This window comes from Stegodyphus dumicola, chromosome 6, assembly GCF_044657685.1.
Source record: "Stegodyphus dumicola isolate Sdum_Otavi_A_Nest chromosome 6, ASM4465768v1".
NCBI lineage: Eukaryota > Metazoa > Arthropoda > Arachnida > Araneae > Eresidae > Stegodyphus > Stegodyphus dumicola.
In genome coordinates, this window is record NC_140773.1 from 112,245,519 (window position 1) to 112,272,538 (window position 27,020).

Here is a 27,020-nt window from a genome sequence, read left to right on the forward strand (position 1 = left end):
AATTTACCACAACACATTAAATCGATCCTTCTTTGGATGTTTAGAATTTTGAAATGCATCTAACAGATGCATCTAATTTTAGTAATATTGCCTGAGCTTTGTTATGCATAAAAAAATTACATTTGTTCTGGCTTCCACTTCTGGGTCAGTTTACATATATGAATAAATTTTCTCAGGTATTAAATTACTTTAAGTTCTCAGACAAGTCGTCAGACACTTTTGCATTCAGAAACCACATTTGATGCTATACACTTAATTAAAGACAAGCAAGAATAAGGTCCCACTGATTTGTTAATAACTCAATATGCTTGAATTATTTAAGTAAGTTCTTCAGGCTATTGGAGTTTTCATAACAGTTTACTTCAAAGCAATGAGTTCAGAATTAAGCGTTTGCATAGATTTAAATTTGCCCCTATTTAGATTAAAGTTTTAAATAATCAATCAAGACTAGAACAGCTACTTAATTTTAGGCAACAAATTAGTATAAGATCAAGTTAAATATATTTTAGTGTTTGCTCCTTATAAAAATATAATGAGAGTGCACTGAGTGACTTAGCAATAGGTTTTTGGTGTAGCGCCCTGAATATCTTCCAAGCCTTATTTAAAATATTGTTGTTATTATATTACTCGATTAAGTCTCAGATTAAAAGAAAATAGAAGTCCATGTGATGTAAGATATTCCATTTCAAAATTCAACAGTACATTGCTTAACAGGGTACTAAAATGGTGGTGTATTTAATTATGGCAAAGCACACAGGAGTTACCTGCATAGGGGGAGGGATGCCTTTCGTGGAGGACTTTCTAAGGGAAACTGGCTCGTATACACGTTACACATGGGGAAAACCACGAAAGCGCCCATACAGCCAGCCCGTTCGCGGGATTCGAACCTCGGACCGAACTACCAGTGTTCAGCGACTTTACCGCTCGGCCGCTGGTGGGCCCCGGAACTAAAATGAGTTATTCAATAATGACACTTTTCAAGATTATTTCGATACTTCTCGTTTTCTATCAAGTTACGATCCGAAACAAAAATACAGCAGGAAAAAAAAAAAAAAAAAAACACTCGAAGTTCTGAAAATCTTTTTTTTTAATTGAATAAAACTTTTCGTTCACGAATGGAATTGTGAACGAGAAGTTTCCAGTCGTGAAAGTCATTTTTAATATGTATCTAACAATGTTGAAAATGAATCCATATCATTCTGTTGCCATCCGTTTCCCTAAATTATAACAATATTTGATATTTGCTGAAAGTTGTATTTATTCTACAAATGATAATTACTATACAGAAACGTTCTGTCATTAAAAAAATGACAACAGCCTTTTTATTTGGCAGACATTTTTGGCGAAGTCTAAAACATGCGCCAAATTGTTATAACCTAAAGGAATTAAATGATATCCCATTCACTATTTAAATTTCAGTCTCTAAATGATGACATTACAAGAGACGTTTTTAGAAAGGGAGTGGTTGGACAGTTTTAGAATAAGAATAAAATTTTCTGATTTCTTAAACGTTCCGTCTGTACATAGTTACCATAAAATTTCATACAAAATTATGAAATCTGAGACAGATTTTCTTCCAGTTCAACGATGATCTATTAATCGACACATCAGAAACGATTATGAATCTAGTGCTTTAAGTTCCAATTTAAGCTAGAATGCATAAAGAGCGAAGTTATAAAAATTTTTAATTGATATAAATTTAATCTGCACAAAAACAGGGAGGGCACTTCTATATCTCCCGCTCTACTGGGACAGTTGACGAACTTCAATTCGCGTTTTTCATGTCTCGGAACCGTGAAATGACATACCGACTTTTTTTCATATTTCGATTCTAAGATTCAAATTATGCCTAAATATTAAATTTTGTAAAATCTGGTAAGAATACCAAGAAATTAAAAAATTTATCTTGGCGCACTTTCTCAGGTTGCGCCAAGAATTGGCGAAATTTTTAATGTATGGTAACCTATTTACGTTTCCCTTTCTTTCTTTTTCTTCCCTTTGCAAAGGTGGCTCTTCTGTGTAATTTGAGTCGTAGAATCTAAACTTGGGAAAAATTCCTTATGCCATTTCAGAAAAAGTCAAATTGTGTGTCAAAATACCTATGTTAGAACAATGCTACCTATATATTAGAAGATCTATATACTATACTATTTGATAAGAAATACTATATTAGAATATCTAAAGACATAAAGTAAGAAATTTAGAACTAATATTTCACAAAGACCAGAAATTCAAATTCATAATTAATAAATTTCAAATAATCATATAAATGCAACAAAGAATTGTAAAATATTAAAACCAAAACATTTTAAACAAGCAAAACACCACTTCAAAAAATTTTTGAAATTTTATAATCTTCTTCTGAAAATTAATGATTCTCTTCTTGATTTTCTTAATGTGCTGCGAAAATAGTGTTCTGTATGTTAAAATTATGTTTTAGAGAAAAAAAATTAATCCACAGATGATAAATCTAGCGAGTAAGAAGGATGACTAAGAAGTATAATACGTTCCCTTGCAATAATCTGTTTGGTGGTAATAGCAGAGAAAAGAGAACATTATTATGCTAAAAAAATAAGCTACCTGAGTACTTCAGTTCCAAGGGGGCATGAAACCCGAGCCTTTAGTTTTAAAGGAGCTTTCGATTCCTCTTATTTTATTTTAAAACTTATATTGGGCATATTTTAATTCAATTCTAGGTTTTAAAAATATAAAAAAAGAGCAGGAATGAAATGTTAAACTTTTTTTTTTTTTCCTTTAAAAATCAGCATTTGAAATTACCAAATACTATGGTGCTCCAAAGAACTGAGTTTTTCATTTAAAATGGAAGATTATGTAATTTTGATTTAGAATGAGGAAAATGCTATGACCTTTTTAAACAAATCAAAAATTAATTTTTAAGATGATTAGAAGAGATAAAATGTCAGTAAATGACATATAATAAGGAAATATGTTTTCCATGTTTGAAAGATATTGAATTTTTTAATTCAACATTTTATTCATATACTTGTTTATTGAATTGATAAACACATTAATTTGACCACATATTTACAATTTAATTAAAGTTGTATTTAATCACAAAGAATTTCTTAGGACCTTGACTTTTTTCCAGCTTCTTATAGCAAAAATGAAATTCTAATTTAAAATATGTAAGTTCATATCTTATACAACACGTACTAAACAAGATCATGAAAACAAAGTACACAAAAAATTGAAACACTTTTTTGTTTAAATAATTTCAAAGAAAAATATTAAATTATACGATTATTTCGCAAAATACTATATATGGTATACAATTTCATCAGAGACACCTATTGGGTTCGTCGGGGGGGGGGAGAAACTAGAGAAGCGAGTAGCGTTAACAGATGTTGCCGCAAATGTGTAGTTTCATAAATCGGGACCTGCGCTTGATTGGGTATTTTTATCCTAACGGATTCTGTTCACAAAAACATTTATATTGTTACATTTGTATAAGACGTACAAATAATCTTCAAATATAATTTTCTTGCGAATTACTAAATGACAATCAAAGAAGAATACTACGAGTATTGCCTTTGCTCCTGATTGATGATTTTGCTTCTATTCATGCAAATAGATGATTGTCTTATTAGAATCATTAGTAAAACATTTTTCTATGCTTAGTGTTTCATAAAACTGGAATCTCTGCCTGATATTTTAATTAAAATTTTATTGCTGATCATTATTCTCTGAACCAACAACAACAAATCAACTGCATGAAATCAAACGAAAAATTCCATGTAATCTTGTTTCCTTTTGCAGACGATATTTTAAAAAAGTGGAATATGATGCATTAAGTAATCAATATCAGGAGTTTTAGTGTTTATATTTGCCGATACTGAATAAAAAGTTTCAATCCTAAATTTTTGTAAGTGCAGTTTGTATAGTTTTTATAAATTAGTGGACTATGATGCATTAAGTAAACAGTATCAGGGGTTTTAGTGTTTATATTTGCCGATACTGAATGAAAAAGTTTCAATCCTAAATTTTTGTAAGTGCAGTTTGTATAGTTTTTATAAATTACAAATCATCGGAAGCTAACAAATTTCCTATGAATCAAGGAAGGCGCTTTCTTAGAGAAAAAATATAATTGTCATGTTCTTTCCTATATAAATTCAAATTTCATATTAGTATTCTCTTTTGATTTATTAATAAATGTGATGAGGGCTAAGAGTGCCAGTTGTGATCTGTGCTGAATTATGATTACATAAATACCAATTGCATTTGGTACTTACGTATTTGGTCAACCGTTTTCGACAATGTCGCCAAACAGAATGACTGGCACTAGTTTTAAAATCCTTTTAAATTACATGGTTTTTATTAAATGCAATAAAAATATTTTTTAATTTTTACAATATTCCTAGTCATATATGAGTATGCAACGGCTGCTAACGGATTTTAAATCAAAATAATAAAAAAAAATTCACTGAATCTTATCATTCATATAGTATCGTTTGCATTGTTAACTTAAATTTTATAATATCGCAATTACATTTCTTGTACGGGTAATCCTAAATTTTATTTTCTATTAACGCATGGCCAAAGATATTATGATTCGCTATTATTCACGGAAGTAAATTTAAGCAATTTAAGATTTCAGATTCATTTCTGCAATCTCAGATCTTAAAACTGACAGGTAACAGTGTCTAGTGCCGCCTCTCATCACACATAGTTCAACTCGCAGCGGGTTTCCAGCTGTCAAAAAACACGAGTGTAAAATACAGCCCAACTTCAGCTCTGAAAATTAACACGTCATCGAAGGGTTCTAGCCAGCCGTGAAGATGTGATACAGAACAATGGAACAGTTTTCTCTTAAAACACTAAAAAGGCGTGGCCTTCTCATTAAACGCAGCGGCGGATGTTAAAATAAAATACAGACGAGAAGGGCAAAAAAAATGGCGAAATCAAATGCCGTCGACATGATTGGCGGTTAAGGATGAAGAACAAAACAAATACAAACTTATTTTCAAAATGATGACTGTGACCATTTTGGCAGCTGCCAAACTGTTAAGCGCTAATAAACGATTTTTAAACTTCCGTTGGTGTTCATTTATGGGAGTGAAAATGCGAATTTATTGTTAGAACTTTTTTTTGAGTGGGACACGAGTGTCACAGTATCATGACACAGCACTATGTAAATACGAAATTTACATGAAAATGAATAATCGCTATCCTGTATGAAATGTATGATTTCGATTTCAGGGAGGGAAAAAGTGTGGAGGAAATTTGTTATGTTTTTGACGCAACAGGTGTTGTTGCTCCGGAAAATAAATACATCATTATTACCAAAATTCTCACAGATCATTATGACGGTTAAAATGTAGAAGAAAATATTGAAAGATTCTCAGAATTCTACTATTGCACACGAAAACTATCAGCGCGTGGATAAAAAGTACCATGGAATGCATATTCGCAGTATTTTGAGGTAAGTTACTATATTTTGTTTTCCTGCTCTTTTATTTAACAACAGCAAAATTAATATCTCAAATTACACATTATTAAGTCCAGAATTATTCAATTAACCCGACAGATTCTGGTCACTGTTTTTATTTAATGAATGAAAGATGTTCAGCTGTATATGATTTAATAAGGCATTTTCAGAAGCGAATATAGTCTGAGTATGAATAAAAAATGATCTCATGATATCTTATTTAAATTAGAACTGAATAAAAAGTTTTCTAATGACAGAAAATAAATAAAATTAATTTATGCAAGAGACGTACACAAATTTCAGAATTTAAATTAAGAAAATTTAGTATTGTCTTGTTTTTAAATAAAAAAAAAAAATCTGTATGCTTTACCAGAAAGACAGAGATACGTCCTTCTTCAAGGTGTAAAAATATTCTGCAAATAGATCAAAGGAGTTTTTTCGTTATATTTTCAGTTATATATACAAAATTTTATATTCAGTATAATTTCAGAAACAAATCATTTTTTATATTTTCGATTGGCAGAATGAAAGAAATCGACAAAAAATACTTTTTTAAACTGAGATTTGAAAAAAAAAAAATAAAAAATAAAAAATAAAAAAAAAAATAAAAAAATAAATAAATAAATAAATTACCTGTATTGATTTTACTCCAAATATATTCTTATTTCAACAACTTCTTATGTAAAGATTGGTTTTTGATATAAAATTTAATTTGTTTTAATGAAATGCACTAAATGCTATGTTAAATCTTAAGCAATGAACGAAGATGTTATAGTGAAAATTTAAAGAAAATTTTCTTACTATTAAAAGTATATTTGCTTACTCTATTGGGTGATTATAATCAGTAAATTTTTATTTTAACTGGGTTTCTAATTCATAATAAAATTTTTTAAGAATACATTTAATTTTAAACATCGGGTGTTGTTTGTTTTATTTCGATCGATTTGCAAATATAATTCGCTAAAGAAATCTTTTTTTTTTTTTCCGTGAAATAAAAATAAATTTATAAAAAATAAATAAATAAATGATAAAATAGCCCGAACAGAGTTGTATAAGGATTCTCCATTAATTTTTTACCAACATAGCAATGTGTTCTTTATTATTTTTGCCGCTGAAGTACAATAAAATAAAAAGCGCCATCTACTGTTATAAATCAAAACTAAAGTTAGAAGAAAGAAGAAGAGGGGGGGAAAAATTGCAGTTGTTCACCAAGTGAAATTAGTAAATATACCTAACTATACTATGGTGTAATACTTACTTAAACACTGTATGGTAAGAATTAATTTCTATTCGACAGTTTTTAATAATTCGCAAAACGAAAACTCATTTTACACGTTTTTTTACACGTTTTAAGTTTTGTTATTTTATTCAAAACTTTTACTATTTCTTTTTTAAATTAGAGCAATTATTTATATATTTTTATAACATATGTATGCATTCGCCATCATTTCTATATATATATGTGTGTGTGTAAAGATTCTAGATTCGAATCAGACACAAGTAGTTGTAATAATTATGTTCTTAACGTCTACTAATGTTTTTTGCACTGAAGGCTGCTGCTTCGTTAAAAGGCAATCCCCAATTTTTAGAAAAGTATCCAGAAGCGAAATAATTCAAGCGTTTCGTGGCTCAGACATTTTTTATTATTTTAACATAGGCAGGAGAAGGTGAAGACTAATGTGGCATTTTTACAAAAGCAACACTTGAAGTTTCAAGGATCACGAATTATACGGTCATTTGTTGAGCTTACAGGCGAAAAATAAATGATTTTTTAGAACTCCTGTTTACTTCTGAGTAATTCTAGACTTCTTCCCAAAGAGGCGCATTAATTCCTTAATACTATTCATAATTAAAAGGTTTTTCTTTTTTAAAGATGTGGGGTATATTCAACTCTTGTCATTTTACTTGCCATGTGATATCACTTACAACGGTATTTGTGATACCTGGAAAAAGGCATTACGAATTGAATAAGGACATAGCAAAAAATATAGGAAATGAATATTCTTTATCGTTTGGATGATAAAAAGAAGAAAAGCTTCCAAATAATAAGGAATAAAGTGTTATAATAATTCCAAAAAATTAAGGAAAACATTAGATAATACAAATGCAAAATATATACATAAAATAATCAAAAAATTATTATTATTATAATTTTTTTAATTTTGAACTTCAGTGTGGTTTTAATATATAATAATGCGTAAGTAAAGAAATGTATGAAATCACATTTTTGTTAAGGAATTTTACTTCGCAATTTTTTTTAATTATAATTATATTTATCAGATGGCATTCATGAAAGAAAGTTTACAACATTCAGCTTTTAATCATCAAAGAAGGATTAACTGAACAATTTGCGTAATTAATTTTATGCTGTTCTGTTCTAAAGGTATTGTAAATTCGCTATAATATAAATTTTTAAATGTTTATTGACTTTTGGAAACCCTGTATGCAACATGCTCCTTTGAAATATTCTTAAATCTTTCTATATATTTAAGTATTTTAAAGTATTAAAGTATTTAAAAGTAATAAGTACTTTAAAGTAGTAAAAACACTTTAAATATTTAAAGGAAAACACATTTGAGTGATAATAATATATGTAGAAAATGTAAAAAGAAAGAAAGAAATGCTATTATCGGGTTTTAACGAAAGTTTCTCGCCACCGCTAATGCGCAAACAGTTCGCATTGGCGTGTTTCATCATATTTTGTCAAACGGTTTTTGGCTTGAAAGACAGACTTTTTTTAGAACACTGTGTTATGAAATTTTCAAAGAAAGTATCGTTATCATTAAATACACGGTGTCTGAAATGGAATATCACACTACAAGATTAGAACCATCATTTACTTCCAATTCTGTCGCAAAAAGTCAGCTACAGAATGTCACGAAATCATGTGTACAGCTTTAGGTGCTAATTTTGCTGTATGACTCTATGAAGTTTTGGTATCGAAAGTTCGAAAATTAGGACTATGACATTCAAGAAACATAGCTCTCTTTCCGGCCTACTGATGTTGATGAAGCCCGCGTGCGAGAACTTGTGGAAGAAGATCACTATGCAACAATTTGAGAGCTTGCTAAGGAGTTAGATGTTAGTGTCACGTCCATTGGTCATGCTATGCATCGCATAAACTTGACGTACAAGTACAATCGCTGGATGCCGCAAGAGCTGACTCAAGCGGATAAGGACAGACGTGTTCGGTCTTGCACTATTTACTCGAATATCATCGCAAGGACAAAATTCTGGAACGGATCATCACTTGTGATGAAAAGTGGATTTACTTCAATAACACAAGCCGAAATGGGGAGTTAATCTGCGCCCGGCGAGCCCGTCAAGCTGCATCGCAAAGCGCAGTTTGACTAAAAAAGTTCATGATTTGTATCTGGTAGGCTTGCCATGGTATTTTCACTAAAGAGTAACTGGAAAAAGGTAAAATCCTCGGCAATAAGGTGTACAGCGAGATTAGTCCACGTTGACGCTGCTATCAAGGAAAAACGTCGAATTGAGTTCTGGCGCAAAAAGGCAATGTTTCAATCAAATAACGCAAGACCACATGTGTCTGCATTCACCGGCTGGACTCTGTACGGTCTCGAATGGGATCTTTTGCCACACACACACTATATAGCCCCGCCATCGCTCCTTCGGACTTCTACCATTTTTCACAGCTACAGCTACATCTTGCTAGTGCTATCTTCCATCCTGCACAAGACGTTCGAAATTGATCTGTTTCTGAATTAATTCGCGGCCAAGTTTCTGGGCCCGAAGGCTTTGAAATACTATCAGAACGTTGTCAGAAAATCATAGATTTGAATAGTGATTACTACCCGCACTAAAGGTACTGCTTCAAGTTTTTTTTTTTTTTAACTTTATTAAGATTTTTTTTTTCGGAAAACGGTACAGCCAGATGTATTATATACATTACATCAACAAAAAAAAAAAAAAAAAAAAAAAAAAAAAAAAAAAAAAAAAAAACTTTTTTTTTTCTTGGAAATATGTACACCAGGTCTCAGCGTAATCAGTCTCTGTATGATTAATATATTCGGAAATAGATATGTTCAAGATAACATTGTATTATAAGATGTAATATGCTAATCTGTTATTCATACAATCATAATATTAGTTAAAATGTATATTAAGACATCATGTACGTAGTCCAAATTTTTAACTTTAATTCTTAAAAGTCCTGAATCAGATTTATGGTCAAGAGTACTGCAACATAATTAAACTCTAACATGCTTTAATTATATTTTTAAATATTTTTAATGCATCAACTTTAATTAGCGTCGCCGGCTGGAAAGACAAACTCAGAGAGTGCAGTTATTTTTCTGCATTACATCCTCTGTTGAAAAATTTCGCAGAAATGTCATGTCATATATGTAAAACTTGTGATACTTGAATTTAACTGTTAGAAGATTAGCGTACTCTCTGTAGAAAAATGCATGAAATGATATCATCTGGGAAAGCTAATTTATGTTGTAGAACAAAAAGTTAAATTCCTCTTTCGACCATTTGGCTTAACGTCTCATTTTGAGCAAACGATGTTCGAGCAAGATTGTCATGACACATTTTTGTCAGATTTCTCATCGTTTGTCGACGCTGCTTTATGCTGTAATATGTATATAAGATATTTTATATTTTTAAAAAAATCTTCGGAAAAATCTAGGAACTGCAGAAAATTTTAAATATTCTCAGACTAAAAATCTGACACCCGTTGCCTCTGATCTCTTGGCGAGGCTTGGAAGATAGTAGACAAGCTCTGTCCTGCCCCAGATGGAAAATATGCGAATGCCATGAGTTGTTTCTTTGCTTTATTATATTTTGCAAATAATGTATCTTCTAGGCATAAGTTCATGAATCACATTAAAATCACAACTAAAATTGTCTGTCTTCGTGCTTTTTTTTTTTTTTTTTGTTATCAATGATCAAATTCTTAACTACTTCATGATATAAAAAGCATTTAAGAATATGAAATATCTTATATGCATATTATCTCCTCTATTAATCAGTTTTACAGAGACATCATTTACTAGTGTAGACTATATTGTGCTGATTTCTGCTGGCATAACAAACGGTTTGTTATTCATATTCATTAATTATTCTGCCTTGTCCACTCCCACAAATTAATTATGCAATAATTCATAGCTAAAGAGGTATAGCTGTAGGGTATAAGAAAGAGAAATTTTAATCTAAATTTTTTTCATCAATTTTATTTGATTTGTAGAAGTTCTAGAAAGATAAATAACATGATTTTCCGCTGCAGTAGACAAGATAAAATGGATAACAGAAACAACATAACATTTTCTACGCATAACCGGTTATTACACTTTTTAATCAGTTACAAAATGAGTTGAGGCAACAAGGGGCATAAGAAATATACCATCCCCCCTCATATTTTTTACATTAACTGGCACTGCCAGTTTTAAACTACGTATCAAGAAATCTTTTTAAATCCTTAATCATCTATTTAACTTCCCACTATAAATATTCAAGGAAACAATTCAAGGTCAATGGAGAGGATGCTTGAATTAATGAGAATTGGTGTTCGAGCAAAACGGTCTGGTAATGAAGGCGAATTAGAAGGAAAAAAAATTCGGCAATTTTTCGATACTTCAGACATAAATTCATAAAATAAAATCTAGAATATTCGAAACAAAAACAACATTTTAGATGCAAGTGTTCTTCGAGTTATGATGCGGCTATTGCCATGTTAAAAAAATACTGCAAAAGTTCGATAAGATTCAGAATTTTGATGATATCGAATTTATCAAGAAAATGCAGCAAAAGAAACTCTACAAAGCGTTATAAGCTATTTTCTCTCTCCTTTACGCATGCCTTCATTGAGTAAATGGAAGCATACTCGATACGTATTCGAGAGGTCCAGGATTCGAGTCTCGGCGAAGGCATTTTTCACGTTTCCTGCTTTAAATTAACCTAATGACTCTACAAGTGATCTACTTCGTAATTTTTAATACAGATATGAGTTTTTATGTATTTTTGCATTGTCGCGAAGTGAGAACTGAATTAATTTAATGAGAAATACTCAATCGTCTGTGAAAAACTGGGTTTTTTTTTTTTTTTTAATTTCTTTTATACATCGTTCTAGCTTTATTATAGTATTTGAATAGAACATGTGGAAATGATTAGATAATTCTTTAAATTATATAAGTTTTGTGCATTCTGAGTTATAATATGAACGAAATATAATACTGTTAAGTGAAACTAGCACCAGGGTGTAGCTATGGTAAACAAATAGAGTGAATTTTAAAGAATACATTTATTCTATTGTGGTTTATGCGCTGTCGCTGAAGTAGATTTAGTTCAATCCAATACGTTTAAATGAAATGCACGAAAAAATGCGTATAATTTAATATTCCGTATAAGGAAGTCATGTGGTGTACACATCAGATTTTTTTTAAGATGGTTAAAAGAGTGAAACTTTACATACATTCGGAAAATCTATCCTCAGTAAGAATAAATTTTACTTGCGTAGTGAATATTTATGAAGTAAAATTCTTTTACAGTTTATGAATTCAATTTATTGTTTAATGAATAATATGAATTAATTCGAATTTTTATGAATTAAAATTCTTTTTAACGATCTCACCCTGGATCTTTCATGCATTCTGCTTCCTGTTGCCATATGGTTAAAAATTTTAGCAATTATTAATTTTCCTAAAACTGTTCTTTGTCCAGTAAATCTCATTCTGTCGATCTCAAAGTATCGCAATAATATCATTGACCAGTGCTTTAAACTTAGATTTCTTCCTATTATGTGTTTTTATCGCAAATTCATACATGAGATTTTTATTACAATTATAAGCATATATTTAATTTAGATTTGTGTAATTTACCAGGAAGTAGTAGTTTTTAAACGAATGCTTACTTTGAATTTAATAAGTCACCTGGGGCTTCCCAATTAAAATACGGTCGCGGAAATGGATGAAATACAATGTTTCATCATAACTGGTTATAAGACATAAATTCTAAGCTACTGCGTCATAACTGGAATTTAAGAAATCTAATGCGCACAACTTGCCAATTAACATATTTAAATGTTAAAAAAGATTTAGTTTTCCTTTTTCGTATGGTAAATATATATTATTTTTAGTATTATTACTATTTTAGACCGGAAGGTATACGAGCAGCAGAAATAACGAGTAGAAGAAACGACATGAAGAACCTTTTACTTCTTCACTGTTGCCAGAACACTCATTAGTGTGGCAATCTGAAAGAAATTTTAATCAGTCTGTCTGAACATCCTACTCGTATTCTTTTTCCAAAACTTTAAAGTGGTATTTGCCGCTTTTATTTAGCAGATTTGTGTTTTAAAAAAATAAAAGGTATTGCCACTTGAGGGAAATGTTCGTAATAAGTCTCATGAGCAAGCGATTCAGTGAAAGAAATACAGAATGTTTTAAATAATTCCCTTTTTTTCATTAAATGAATGCATAAATCTTTACGTGACGTCAATTTCTGACAGAATATCATAGCAAGTTTCCATTACACCATTTGCCATTACTATTTTTAACAGCTGGTTTTTACTGTATGGTGTTATGTTACATGGCTTGCATTTTGGAGGGCATTAGGTTTTAATTCAATAGGCTTCTCGTAACTCTTTATTTAAAAAATTGCAACAGGTGTTAAAACTACATGTCGTATAAAGACCAGACAGCAAATGTTTTATTTTTTAATTTTTACAAATTTTAGATTTTAAACATGTTTTAATTCTTTAAAACTTTAAATTAACTCTTTGAGGTACTATATTTAAATTGTTATTTTTTGAAATATTGGTTTTTTTATTATTACTATTTTGTGAGCATTACTTTTAGTTTATTGAGGATTACCTTTAGTTTGTGACAATAATTCAGTAGCACCAAAATTTAAGAAGGTAAGTGAAACTAAGATCGTATTTACACATCGGCTACTTAAACATTTAGATAAAATTAAACAGCATTGAATTTTATCATTAGAAATTACATATATAAAAATTAAATAGCACTGATTTTTATCATTAGAAATTATGGAAATAAAAATTTTATTAAGTTACACAGTACATTACGATTTCTAACCCGATTTCGTATTTTTCCTAGGACACCACATTTAGTAATTAAACTTCGCATTCATGATATAAATCCGTTTATAGCTTAACTAAATATGTGATGTAATAATTAACTAAGTAATAACGAAATATGCTATCTAAGTAAATAAATAACATATACATAAAATCTAAAAACTTCAGATTAAAACTTCAGATTCTGAAAGAAAAACTATTTGTCATTTAAAAAGATAATATGAAAATCATGTAAATATTTCTCTTTTCTTTTAAAATAAAAGTGATACGAACTGGCACTACTCTCAAGCCTAAACCTACACTGCTAAACAAAAAACAAAACAAAAAACTGCAAAAGAATTTATGTTTTAACAGCTCGCTGTTTTTATCTATGTGTTTCCTTTTTAATTGCAAAATGGTATTCATAGAAAGATTTTAAATAGCTTAAATAAATGTTACCGTATAAAGTACTTTCTCCTCCCTTTCCGCATGCCTTCGTAGTGTAATTGGAAGCATACTCGATGCATATTCGACAGATCCTGGGTTCGAGTCCCGGCAAGGACACTGCACATTATTCCCGTCTCCTGCTTCAATATAACCTAACGACTCTACAAGTGTCGCCAGAAATAAAAGGTGGTAGACGATAATTCGTCACCACTAGGTTTTGCAATGGGTCCCCTCATCCATAGTCGGCCATTAAAAGGGGAAATATATATCGTATTTTCTCCCTCCTTTCCATATGCCTTTGTGGTGTAACTGGAAGTACACTCGATGCATATTCGGGAGCTCTGAAATTCGAATCCCTGCAAGGACACTGCACAGTTTTCACGTCTTCAGCATAAAAAATCCTATTGACAACTTTTTGAATAAAATTAAAAAAATAGAAAAATATAAAAGCTAGCAATATGTAAATTATCATAACCTTTTATTGCAACCATTGTATTTTATTATGGGTGTAGATAACAGCGTGCACAAATTAGAAATCCATATTAATAAAATAGTACTTGCAAAGAAGTCCAAATAAAATGACTATTTAAATTATTAGTTTACTTCGTATTGATGAGCATCGCACTTTTATAAAGCTAAAGAAAGATTTTATCCACCGTCGATTGACAATAACGTTTATTATACTTGGACAGGATTTTATAAAAATTGGGAGGAAAAATGAGAGCACCTCTAAGGGATTATTCTTCGTAGTGCTAATAAATAAATAATAAAACTAAATAAACAAATAAAATGTTAAATGACTAAATAAAATAAATATACACGGAACAATGTACAAGTGCTCCCCTATATAGTATTTAGCTATACGCCCCATTAAGCCACGTATTTCTTATCTGAAAGAAATCGCCAACATTCTACGTCCTCGTCTGATTCCTCGAGGTTTAAGCACGCATCCCAGTAAACAGGAGACGGTGGTGCGAGCGAATTAGCACATTTAAAACTCCGAGAGTATTTTGTCGAGTTCTCGGCAAGGCTCAGGAAAGCATTGCAAAGGGGGAGACGGGTAGCTAGATAAATGAGAGGGCACGAAAATGCAAGAGAAAAGCAGCAGAAAACGATATTCAAAATAGCCGGGAACCATTTACTTTTCACTAGGCCACTTAAAAGTTTTCACCATTTCGCATTATCATACCTGGGAAAACCTCGAGACAAAGCTTAACCGTCTGCAACCCCACGCCGCCACCTTTTTAACCTATTTAGACGCCAGTAAACAGAAAACTCCGCATATAAAAAGACAAAAACACATGCAAAGCTATTATTAATAATAATCTCCACGCATGGGGGCATTTGCATATCGGTGAGTCCTCCCTGCTGAGCTGTAAAACAGAGAGAGCGCATTCTGCTACACACTTATACATATATAGACAGAGATATGTATTTCGACACGACATAACGCCATCTTTCCAAAACACGGCAAAGGCCTTTTCTTCATTTCCATATATGCACATTTCAATGAGCTTTGAATATCCTGCCCCACTCTGTGTGCCAAAGGTAGTGGAAAAAGAAGCCTTCCACAGTTGCGGAGGTTTTAAGCGGAGGGGGCTGAGAAACAATTTGCGTATGGATCTTCACCCTTCCCCTTGTTTCTTGGTAAGTAAATTTAACACTGTAAAAGTATAATCCGACGATAAAAGTAATCCTCCGAAGAATATATCGGCCTCACATCGCGCTTTTCGAAAATGAGGTCTTTTCGGGTCGGGAACCGAGTCGCTTAAATTTTATGATAGAGCATTTGCGGCAGGGACATCAGAGTTAAAAGGGCTCAGTTTAAAATGGAAGTGGGGCTGTTGCTTGTGAGGTCCCCAGACTCTCGATGTGGGGAGGGTAAGACGCTAATGCCTGCTCCCTGTCTAATAGAAAGAAGCCCGTTGGGTGGTCTTTGGATACAAAAAAGTATAAAATTAATTAACTGAATGAAATTTCAAGCAGCTTTTGGAAAGGAGACAAAGGAAATTCTGGATTCTTAACGTAAATGTATGGAAATTGTTTTCCGTTTTCTTGCAGATAAAGGTAACGTTGGCTTTACTAACGCCTTTAAACTTCTGCTCTAAACGTACTTCGTAAAGTATTTTGAAATTGAAGCAAATATTGCAAGCCTACAAATAACTGCAGAAAAGATGTCAAACTCTTAAGCACATATATACTTACTTCGTTAAATTATGCATAATTTCTTGCTTGATAAGAAAAAACCGAGTAAAATAAAAATAAATAAATAAATAAATAAATATCACTATCGTAATATCTGAGATCTATCAGAATGAAGTTTCTAGAAACTACCGATTAATTGGTTGCTTAATAAGGCATAGCACAGGACTGTCTGCTTATCGGCAGGCATGCTTTAGATTATTAACGAAACGATATTATATTATTAACAAATGACCTTCGATCTTCGTTGGACCTCCAACCCAATTTAAATCTTTATCGTCACTTTTATCATTTCCGAGTATTCCAGTATGTTTACTGCCTTTCAAATTTGGAAAGCGAAATTACGCTGTATTAGACTGCACTGTATATACATATATATACACACATACACGGACCGTGCATTTATCAATTTTGCTGTTTCAATGTTATTTAGATTTTAAGAGTTATCTGGTATAATTTGAGAGGATTCCATTGCCTTTCCTTTTACTAGGCTATTAGTTTCGAAATGGGATTTTGCATTGGTTCACTATACGCGGCGTATCACTTTTGAAATTGTTGCTATTAAATATTATCGCCCTGTACTATTTTTAAAGAAATTAACTAACAAAGAATCTGCATGTATGTATGTTATGTATATTCCTTGTATTGAGAAAAAAACGACGGTTCCTAGAGACATCAATTCTGAATAATGTAGCCTTAACCCGAACATAAGCACTCGGAAGCCCAAATTTTGAATTTTCTTCATTATTTATTTATTCGTTTAGGTTTACGAAAGCTCACAGCTTTTTCAGATATAAATTAATGACAACTGCTTTTTCGCTTTACGCCTTTTTTTAACTCACGAAATAATGATTTTCATGAGCGTTCTACCAGCGTAAATTTTGGAGAAATTTTTGCGAGGGTAATGAGTTGCGGATTCCGGACGATACCCTAATAGTCCCAGTAAGCCGCCCGGGTGTCCGGATCCGCTCTCACCTGTCACCTGTAGTAATTGTTACGAATAATTTTAAAACAATCATGAACGTCAAACATTGGTAAAAACTTACATTGTTCATGTTTACATCATTTTTCTTGAAATTTTCACGTCAGACAACAAATCTGTTTATTTAGTTTTTTAAAAAAAAAGGTGGCTGGGTGAGAGAAAAAAAAATTTAAAAGAAAGGCGACTAATATTTTTAGATGAATATATATCGTATGCGTCTAAATACAAGACATTGAATTTTTTTGAAGTTCTACTAACCGAATTTGCCTTCTACGGACAGCCTAATATTTCTTCCCTCCTCAATAAAAAAAAAAAGTAGTAAGATACTTCACGAGTTACAATTTGATATATATATATATATATATATATATATATACCTTAAAAAAAACACCATTTCACTTCAGGTATTATACCTAAACATATGAAACCTTTTTTTTAACGTAATGAAACTTTGATAGTTTAGTTATAATTCTTGTAGAATATTTAAGTACCGTGCTGAAATTTCCTTAAAATTCACTTGAAATTCAGTATTTCGAGATTAATTAATTGGCATAAATAGCATGGTATTTTATGTTTTATAAGGCTTTTTAGCAATTTTTTAAAATAATTTTTTGAGTAACAAACAGTTAAGTTTAATTTCTGTCAATATACTTCAATTTTGAAGAGCAGGGAATATATACACCTAACAGTTCCATTTTTGATACAACACTTTACATTGTTTTCACTACTACAACTACATTTAGCTCGAACATTAAATATTGTTACGTATTTTGTACGTATATATATGTAAATAGTTTTAGAGAAATTATATGTGAAATTGTATTTTTTGTATAACACAACATGAAATGATTGAAAGAGACGAAGCTATGCCGGAAAAATAAGATTAGAGGAACAAGTATGTTTAACACTGAGGTAAATGGCTGGTTATCTCGCTTAATTGGAGAGATATCACCAAGATAGCGATGGTTTTTGTGACTAATTTTTGTCGCCAAATTTAACGAGAAATCCCCAAAAGTCGCGAATATTTTTGTGGAATGTCCCAGAACTGTAAAGTGTTTCTTTTGGTAAAATAATTTTATCAAGCTATCATCTGTACCGTGAGCATTCAATCTATTACGAACCCGTACGCACGCAACAATATGTATAAATTGCTGTTAGGATCATATATTTTAGCACATCATTTCAGCTGTTAAAGGGTTCTTTACAAAACGTGGATACGAATCGTGTGATATATAACTTCAAAGTATATGCGATAGAAAAAAAAAAAAAAAGAGAGAGAGAGAGAATTTATTCGCAGGCATAGTACTAAAATTGTGATCAACAGGAGAAAAACAATTAAAAGTCGTAAAACACATGTCTACCATTTGTAAACATAAAAGGAAACGAATTTCTGGTATCGCAATAACCATTAACAATATTTTACATTTGTGGCAACTCACGGATGTTATCGAGACACGACATAACAACACGAAATTTAGAAATCTATCGATTCGAAAAGCATTTAGATACCCTTCGTTTATTATTTGTGTTTTTCACTTGAGCTTTACATTGATCAAATTGGGGAAAAAGCATAATATGTCTGATGCCATAGTTTACTTTTTTCTTGTAGCGAAAACAAATTAATTGCAGTTAAGCCTTCAATAATTATACTTTCGTATGTGAGTAAGGAAGTAAACTTGTTATTGAATACAGAAACTAAACTTTTTTCTCTCCTTCGAGTTGAATACTAATATGCATAACAACATCATAAAAATTCAAGTTTAATCCTTTGAAATGCTTTCTATATTTCAAGTCTTTCAATAACGAATTTTTACGCGTTCATTCTGAGTATTTGTTCATATGATTATAAAGAGAAGAATACGAAGAGAAATATCTAAGACACGCTAATTTTTTCCACACAAGTTTAATAGACGGACGAAACAAAGAACATACGCAGTGAAGCTACATTTTGTTGCTATTTTTCAAAATAAAACAAAGATTATTTATTGAGAGATTTTTTCTTCCTTCGTTTCTTTCTTCCTATACTAATATACATCGTTAACGGGAATAAGCTTTCTGGGTATGTAGTCACCTAACTGTGATCGAGTAGACTTTTACAACGAAATCGAAGTATTGTTTTGTCTCTACACGTAAGAGAAATTCATACTCTTGTCCATAACTAACGTGACAGATGGTCCAAACATGTCTTTTATGCTTGACCCGCAGGTTATTAGCATCCATCGGACATTTACTTAACCATTTCACCTCTCCTTCGAGACAGACTCTTCGATTTGAAAAGCATCGTCAGGCGTCTCCAACGAGACCCACTTATCGGGATTATATATGACCTGGAGCATTTCCCTCAACAGAAACTTGTTGCTTCATGTTTTCTAACCTCCAGAATGAGGCGAAAAGCGAGATCCAGAGCCGTCTCCAGAGCGGAGTTGTATCAGGATCATGCAAAGAAATATAAACTTAGAAAGATGGGGAAATAGGAATGTACTTCCATCCACTTTTAGCTAGTATTGGACTGGGAACTACTGCTTGTTTGAAAGCGTGCCTTTAAGGAATGGTCTTTCTTAATTTTTAAATAAGAGACTAGGGAACACAAAAACATTTTTCCTCCTAGGTAGGGTGATGCTATTCAGTATGCTTGAGTGTGACAAGTAGGCGGTTCATGCCGATTTGGCGCAAACTTCTTAATAGGTCTTGACGGTTCTTGAAAGGGAGGCAGAAACATTTCTATCGTAAACTAAGGCCAGTTTTAGAGGTAAAGAATTTATTTTTGAAGGAAAACAAATGTGGCAAATATTTGAATTTTGCATGACGACGAACTGATTAAACAAGTGTCATTTCTCATTATTTACCGTACTATTCAGATGCTCATCTTTGACAGTGTTTATACTCTGGCTTAAATACCATTAAAATCATAGTCATATCTTCTAAACATCTTTGTAACAGTTCGAAAACTAGACGGCTTTACATTAATCAGAATCTGTCATCTTAAATTTTAAAATTCCAGTTAAGTTTCACCCGAATTTTTAAAACGTTTTACCTGATTTTCGAACGAAATAATGGAAATTAAAAATTCCTTGATTTCCAGTTTTTCTGGTAGGTGGCAATACAACTTTCGCTACCTTTTCCGTTATTTCTTTATTTTTATTTCGTCTGTTTAAGTAACGAAGTTCCAACGCATTTTTTTTTTAAAGATGAAGATGAAGACAGACTTCGTATCAGTCACATTAAATTGCACAGTATTCCGTGAAATCACCTGAATCCCCAAAACTTCTCCTACATTTTTATTTATTAAAAACCATTTGTCGTCTGAAAAACATTTAAATACCTTGAAATATTTGACCCTGAAATTTCTGAAAACAATATAAAATCATCATCATAATTTAAAAAAAAAAAAAGAATTAAAATTTTAAAAAAGAAAGAAAATTCTGAAAGGATTTAGCTTTTTACCATCATACCAGACAGTTTATTATTATAATGCTCCTGATTCATTTATTAAGGTTTATTATTATCATGCTTCATGTTTATTATTAACATTAGCAGCCGGTTTATTATTATTATCATGCTCTCGCTGAGCTCACAGTTTAGAAATCTGCTCTTGGACTCATTCCTGCTCACAGAACTTTTTTTGTCTTTACCTAGAAAATCAATTACAGTAATTCAATTGCAATACCCATTAGAGTTACACAGGGACCGGACCAAACTGTCACTAAGTTTGGCAACTTCTGGCGATTCCTTTATAGCGTATTATGTAGTGTATTAATGTGGCGTAAGCGCCAAGAACGTGATATTTAACAAATAATGAAACACCCAAAAAGTTAACAATAAGAAGGCAAAAAAAGTTTTGTAAAGAGCCAACTTAATAAGAAAACTACTGAACATTGATATGATGAACTTAAGACTTAAAAAAATTATGTCAACACTTCACGCTGCATCGGGAATTCTAAATTTATACTGAGAGCCTGCTTTTAAATTTTTTGTAATTTTGCTGTTGAATTGTATGTGTCATAAGTGCGAAGAAAATTATGCTTAATACGAGCTATTAAATTATGCTTAATACGTAATAAAGCTAAAAAGAGGAAGGAAAGAGAAGGAGGTTTGTAGGAGTGTAACAGCAGACTTGTAGATTGCGAGGTTAGTGAGACCGTAAAAAACCTTAACAAAGCCTTTTGGGCGACCGGTAAACTTTAAAACTTTTCAGAATTTTTTAAAAAAAGTTTTATAATTTAAATCAATCCGATTCAAAACTAAGAAACGAATATTCTTGAGAACTGCATCTATTGCTATCAAATAGTCTAGTTGTTAATCCACAACAGACAGATTAAATTTGAAAGATAAATATATAACATTTTGCTGAATAAAAACAGACGCGAATTAAAAGTAAAACGACACATTCATAGTTATTTGACGCAAAAATCCCATTTCGAGATTAAATAAATTATATTAAGTAGAGAAAAAATGTATATGAATCATTTTTTTCTGTTTCAAAACATAACTCAAACTTAGCGACACAATGAGCAAGCATTAAAGTTAATAAAATAAATCATGAAATTAATGAGAAACTTCACTATACATAATATTCGGGTAAAAACATAGTTAAACATTAATATACATTGATCAACTGGATGCGTCCACGCCACGCACATTTTTTCTCTTCGCCTTTTCTAATCTAAGATAATGGTGTAAAAATTTGGCGTCAACATCGTTTTATTTGAAGCGTGGTTCGGACAGAGAATGAACCAACGATGAAAGGATCGAGACTAGCAGACGTCTACAAACTAAGCTACATGAAGATTTGTGCACTTATTAATAAAGAAGGAAGTCATTCACAAAGTAGCCTCCCCATACCAGCGGTAGAGCGGATAAAATCGCTGAAAACTAGCGATTTCAATAGTAGAATTTCGATTCGAATCTCGCTTTCTGCATGGTAATTTTCGAAGTCCGCGCCTCCACGGAGGCATTTTGCCTCGAAGGAAGATAGCCCCAGCCATAATCTCAATAAATAAATAAACAATCAAAAATTAGCTGTATATTTAATTTCAATGAATCGCTTCTGGCCGAGGCGTGCAACTATTATTTTCCAAAGTGGTAATGTATTTTGTTTTGTCGGGACACCAAATTCACTTACTGAAAACAGTAAACTTTTTTCAAGCGTTAAAAAAAGCAGGGGAAGGGAATGAAAAAGAAAATCTTGCACATGATACGGTCTTACGGATATATAAGCTTGAAATGCTGAAATATGAATAAAAGTTTTCTACAAGAAAGATCATTATATAGTACAAATAAAAATTACGCCACGTAGAAGCAAAGATCTCAATCCCTTTGCCTCGGCTATGTGTCTGCTAAACATTTTGAAGTGCTTTAACGTAAATATCTTTTCTTTTAGCGTAAAAGCTGAGGCATTAGAAAAAGCATGCGGAATGACATCAGCCCAAAGGGGCGTTAGCTTCGAAGGCCTATTAATCTCAAAATGGCATTTTGTGACGTTTCACTATAAATGACGAAACACTTTTTAAATTATTGCGACGGTAGCTAGAGCCATCAAATTTTGAATAACGTAATCCTCTACTCAACCATGGGCACCTGGAAGCCCGAATTTTGAATTTTGAATTTGTTTTATTATTTATTTCATATTTTGTAAACTTTTAACAAATTTTTGATTAACAAACTCAATTATTTAACAATGCTGTAAGGGGAAAAAAAGTTATTTCTAGAACGCGAGACTGCGTATCGGAAATTCTAAAGATAAACTGTTTTTACATATTTTGTGATATTGCTGTTGAATTGAATTTTATGTGGTTTAAGTACGAAGAGCATGATATTTAATAAAGAAAGGTAACACACAAAACGTTAAAAAAAAAAAAAAAAAAAAAAAAACCTTTGACCGTAATATAAAATCTAAAAGCTTTCAGATTTTATTTTTTTAATATAATTTTTATTTGTTAAGCTACGCATACAACATAGCTTGCAGAAGTTTAAAGGGGAATTGTGTTGGAAATCCTTCATGTTAACTGTCATCTTGCAAACAAGAAAGCAATCTCAATAATTTTAATACACAAATAAATGAAATCAGAGAAATAAGGCCTTGCATGTAAAATTGCTGAAACAAAGCAACAGTGTGAGAGAGGGGGAGTGTAAAACCCCGGAACGCTAGCTTAAGAATGACATAAAGCGCTTACCAACGCTGCTAAAACACCACAATCATTTAAAAATTCCAAAACGCGCTGTTGTGTATTTTATTGGCGAGATAAATTACACTGAAACGCGAGCGCGCCATTTACATGAGGAGCCCCGAAATTCAGACACAAGAACGAGTATAAAACATACCAGCAAACAATGCACTATAAGCGTCAAACTGCGTTGATATATGTCTAAAAATTTTAAAACAACAATCCCTAACCCGGTTGCACGCGCGTACAAAAGTCGTATGCCAGTTTATTTCAATTATAAACCGTTTCTGGAACATTCCATGTTATATGAGGGAAAATTTCTCAGAGCGAAACTGGTGTAAATGTACTGTGAGAATGACGATGTATTCATTTTTTTTTTCATTTCAATAAAAATGAAATATTCTTAATAACTTGATGGGAAATTTACTAGAAATACTTATAATAAAATACCTTATGTCTTGGGCAGAAAGATTAACTATTATGATTCGTGAATATCATACAATAGAAAAAAAAAGCTTCAGCTTTAATTTTCTTAATCACATAACACCAAAATCATTCTTTTTTTTTTTTTTTTTTTTTTTTGAGGGGGGAGAGAGAGAATATTTAGAATATTTCAATTTAGGTAAAAGACAAGAATGAGCGGTACCTGCGTAAGTTCCATCCAGTTTTGTCCCAAAGTATCCGTATAATTCAACTGTCTCATGTCCTTCTTCCCTTACTAGAGGCTTTCGGACCGACAAATTTCAAGTGCCATCACTGAACTTATATCAGATTCTACGGTCACAATTGTTTATGCTTATTAGGGGGATTACGAACTCAGGCTGATGGCGGAAGAGTAGGCAACTACCGCTAACAGCTATACCGTCCAAGGATTCTCAGTTTTCTTCAGAATAGGATTAGAATTTTAGAATTAGCCGAATTAAGGCAAAACACGCAAGGGCTAAATGCCTCAGGAAAAAGACGCCTTCGTGGAGGAGACTTTAAGAGAAACTGTCTCATTTAGGTTACAGAAGGGGAAAATGACGGAACGCATACAACCAGCCCGTTGAATTCGCTGGATCTTAACATTATTTCGCTTACTTCTGATATTTAATGTTTTTATTTCTTTGTACGAATAAAAAAGGAATTATTGTAATCGCAAAAAATTTCGGGTATCATATTTCAATAGAAATACCCATTTTGACCGTTCCCGAGCTCATCCAGATGAATTTTTTGCATGACATCTATACGTACGGACAGAGTAAAGGACTCTTTTACAAAAATGGATTGTAAAATGGATTCAAAAGTAATTTTTTTTCCGAGACGTCTGTACGTACTTCGCCTAACTCAAAAACAATTAGTCGTAGAACGTTGAAATTTCGTATTATGGGAATGTTATAACATTTAGTTGTGCATCTCGCTTTTTCATTGCAGCGGCAACACCAAACATGCATATATATATATATATACATAGAGAGAGAGAGCGAGAGAGGATATAGAATAGATACATACCCCTCTTACACGGTCTTTATTTTCGCAATCGTTGGTTTTAATCATATGCTTCCAAATTACAGAAATGTTGACAAAATTAACCGGGATATTTGTTTAAAATTTGCAATTTTTGATGCTATTTTTAACTCGCTTTAAGGAATCAGTTTATTAAGTTAGAATAATTCGATGAAATAAGTTTAAATGAAGTGTAGCGAAAAAGTGTGTATAATTTAATAAGCCGTACAAGTAATGTGGTGTCCACATGAGATTTTATCTATTATAGGATGCATCAGTATATTTACTCCAACGCCAGCTTATAAATTCAACAAAGATAATGTGCAGTTTTGTGTAAAGTACTACAGCATTTATACAATAAAACTTGTATGCCGTTTATTGTAATTGGCATTAAATTATCTCGGTATGACTATTAATAACTAATTTAATAGTTAGTTCATACAAACATAAGACTGGAATATCCAAATACTAACATGATTCATCTTCTTTGTAGTAAGATATAAATACGAAAGAAGGACTTAATTACTTTAAAGCTAAATATAAAGAAATTCAAATTTTAAATAACAGAGTTATCAGAACAAACGACTTAAGCCATTTTCACTCTAATAGAATAATATACCTATTTACGAAGGTATATCTATATACTTGAAGGCCATTTATATAAATTATTCAAAGTACTCTGAGGTTGTAATTCTTAAGTAAGATCACTGCCATTCAGAAAACAAAAGATTTTATTTATTTATTCTTGGGATATAAATAAAATAAAAGAAAATTTTCAAGAAATCGTATCTCCGAGACATAGAAACAAAAGCAGTAAAAATAAATGAATAATTCCTATAAGTTATCCCAATGAGATATAACATTTAAATGTCTTTATATCGTTTGCTTCCTCCCCCCCCCTCTGTTTTCCTTTTTAGTTATTTTTCTATTCGAAAAAGCAAGCTATACATTTCCATTGTAACTGTCAGTCTAAAGAGAAGGTTGTTAAATTATTTTATTTCTACTATATCAAAATGAAGTCAGGTGAAGTAAAGTAATAAATTTTTGCAATTGCGAAGGTATATTTATGCATTTTTCTGTTAAAATTATCCACTAAAATTTCGATATGTCTGCTACGGCACACTTTTATTTAAATATGTTAAAATACAGGCCCTGAACACATTAGCTTCTTACGTCTACTACTACACTTAATGCTTACGTATGCAACTCTTGAATCGTCATTTTGCCAGTATTAAGAGGTCAGGCATGTTTTATGCTAACAGTGTTCGCTTTATGTTTCAAACACAGATGTTATTTCTAGCTGGATAAAATTGAAGATATTTCAAATCGCGAATGTAAAATAAATGTTTATCTAAAAATATATATTAAATTATTAACTCTTTGCTTTATTACATGGTGACGCTCTTAAAAAAATAATTCCGTCAATGGTGGTGTTATTAAACTCTGAGCATTGTACAAGGCGGTTAACCTTAATATACAATGCGCAGCTCTTTAAAATAATAATAATAATTAACAGTAACTGAAACTTATTCATAACTAGCTGTTTTTATCGTCAGCACTACTAAAAATAGCTTTTATCGTCAGCACTACTAAAAATAGTGAAATTAAAAAAAAAAAAAAAAAAAAAAAAAAAAAAAAAAAAACCGCCGCTTGGAATTTAATAAGCATTATTTATAGTCTAGAAATTATTATAGTCTAGTCATTATTTATAGTCTTTCTTGCTCAGATGGATTACCGAAATGCGATTAAAATTGCTAAGTTCGACTTACTTAAGTTCGATAATCGCTAACTTCTATTAAATCGACAGAATTTAAATATGTCGCTTTACAGATGGTTACTCACATTTAAATTAATCAAACTTCGTTAATTAGCCAGTCACATATAGATCATCGCAGATCACAGTTTGGAAGTTACTTTGTTTATTACAGAATTTTATACGAGAAATAAATATAACAGAACTCCATATTTTCGAACTTTAGGTATCTGGAACTCATTCCAATTATCTGGAACACGTCTTCATCTTTTTAAATTTGTTATTAATTTAAACTAATTATTGATTTATAAATTAACGAAGTTAATTTTCCGGATAATTTGAACAACACAAAAAATGATAAAATGCATAGTTTTAAAATCCATTAGTTTAAGTTAGATAAATATGTATGATGTATAAATTGAGTTAAAATATTCAACAAATGTGTATATGTTGGCACTATATTTTGTTTTACGCACAGAATTGTAAATATATATATATAT

The 27,020-nt window shown here is 31.4% G+C and overlaps 2 protein-coding genes across 6 annotated transcripts in view; one reads left to right on the plus strand and one right to left on the minus strand.

Annotated features, from left to right (window-relative positions):
• The window catches only part of LOC118201700 (caspase activity and apoptosis inhibitor 1-like), a 689,338-nt gene that overhangs the window by 513,805 nt on the left and 148,513 nt on the right, over positions 1-27,020 (minus strand). The window contains exon 2 of one of the 5 annotated variants that reach the window (XM_085818823.1): positions 5,817-5,859. The exons of the other annotated variants lie outside the window; for them this stretch is intronic. The gene's annotated coding sequence lies outside the window, so the exon portion shown is untranslated. The remainder of the gene's footprint in view (positions 1-5,816; positions 5,860-27,020) is intronic. 5 annotated transcript variants of the gene reach the window in all.
• LOC118182083 (uncharacterized) overlaps positions 1-27,020 on the plus strand; it is a 362,084-nt gene that overhangs the window by 86,577 nt on the left and 248,487 nt on the right. The window lies entirely within an intron of this gene.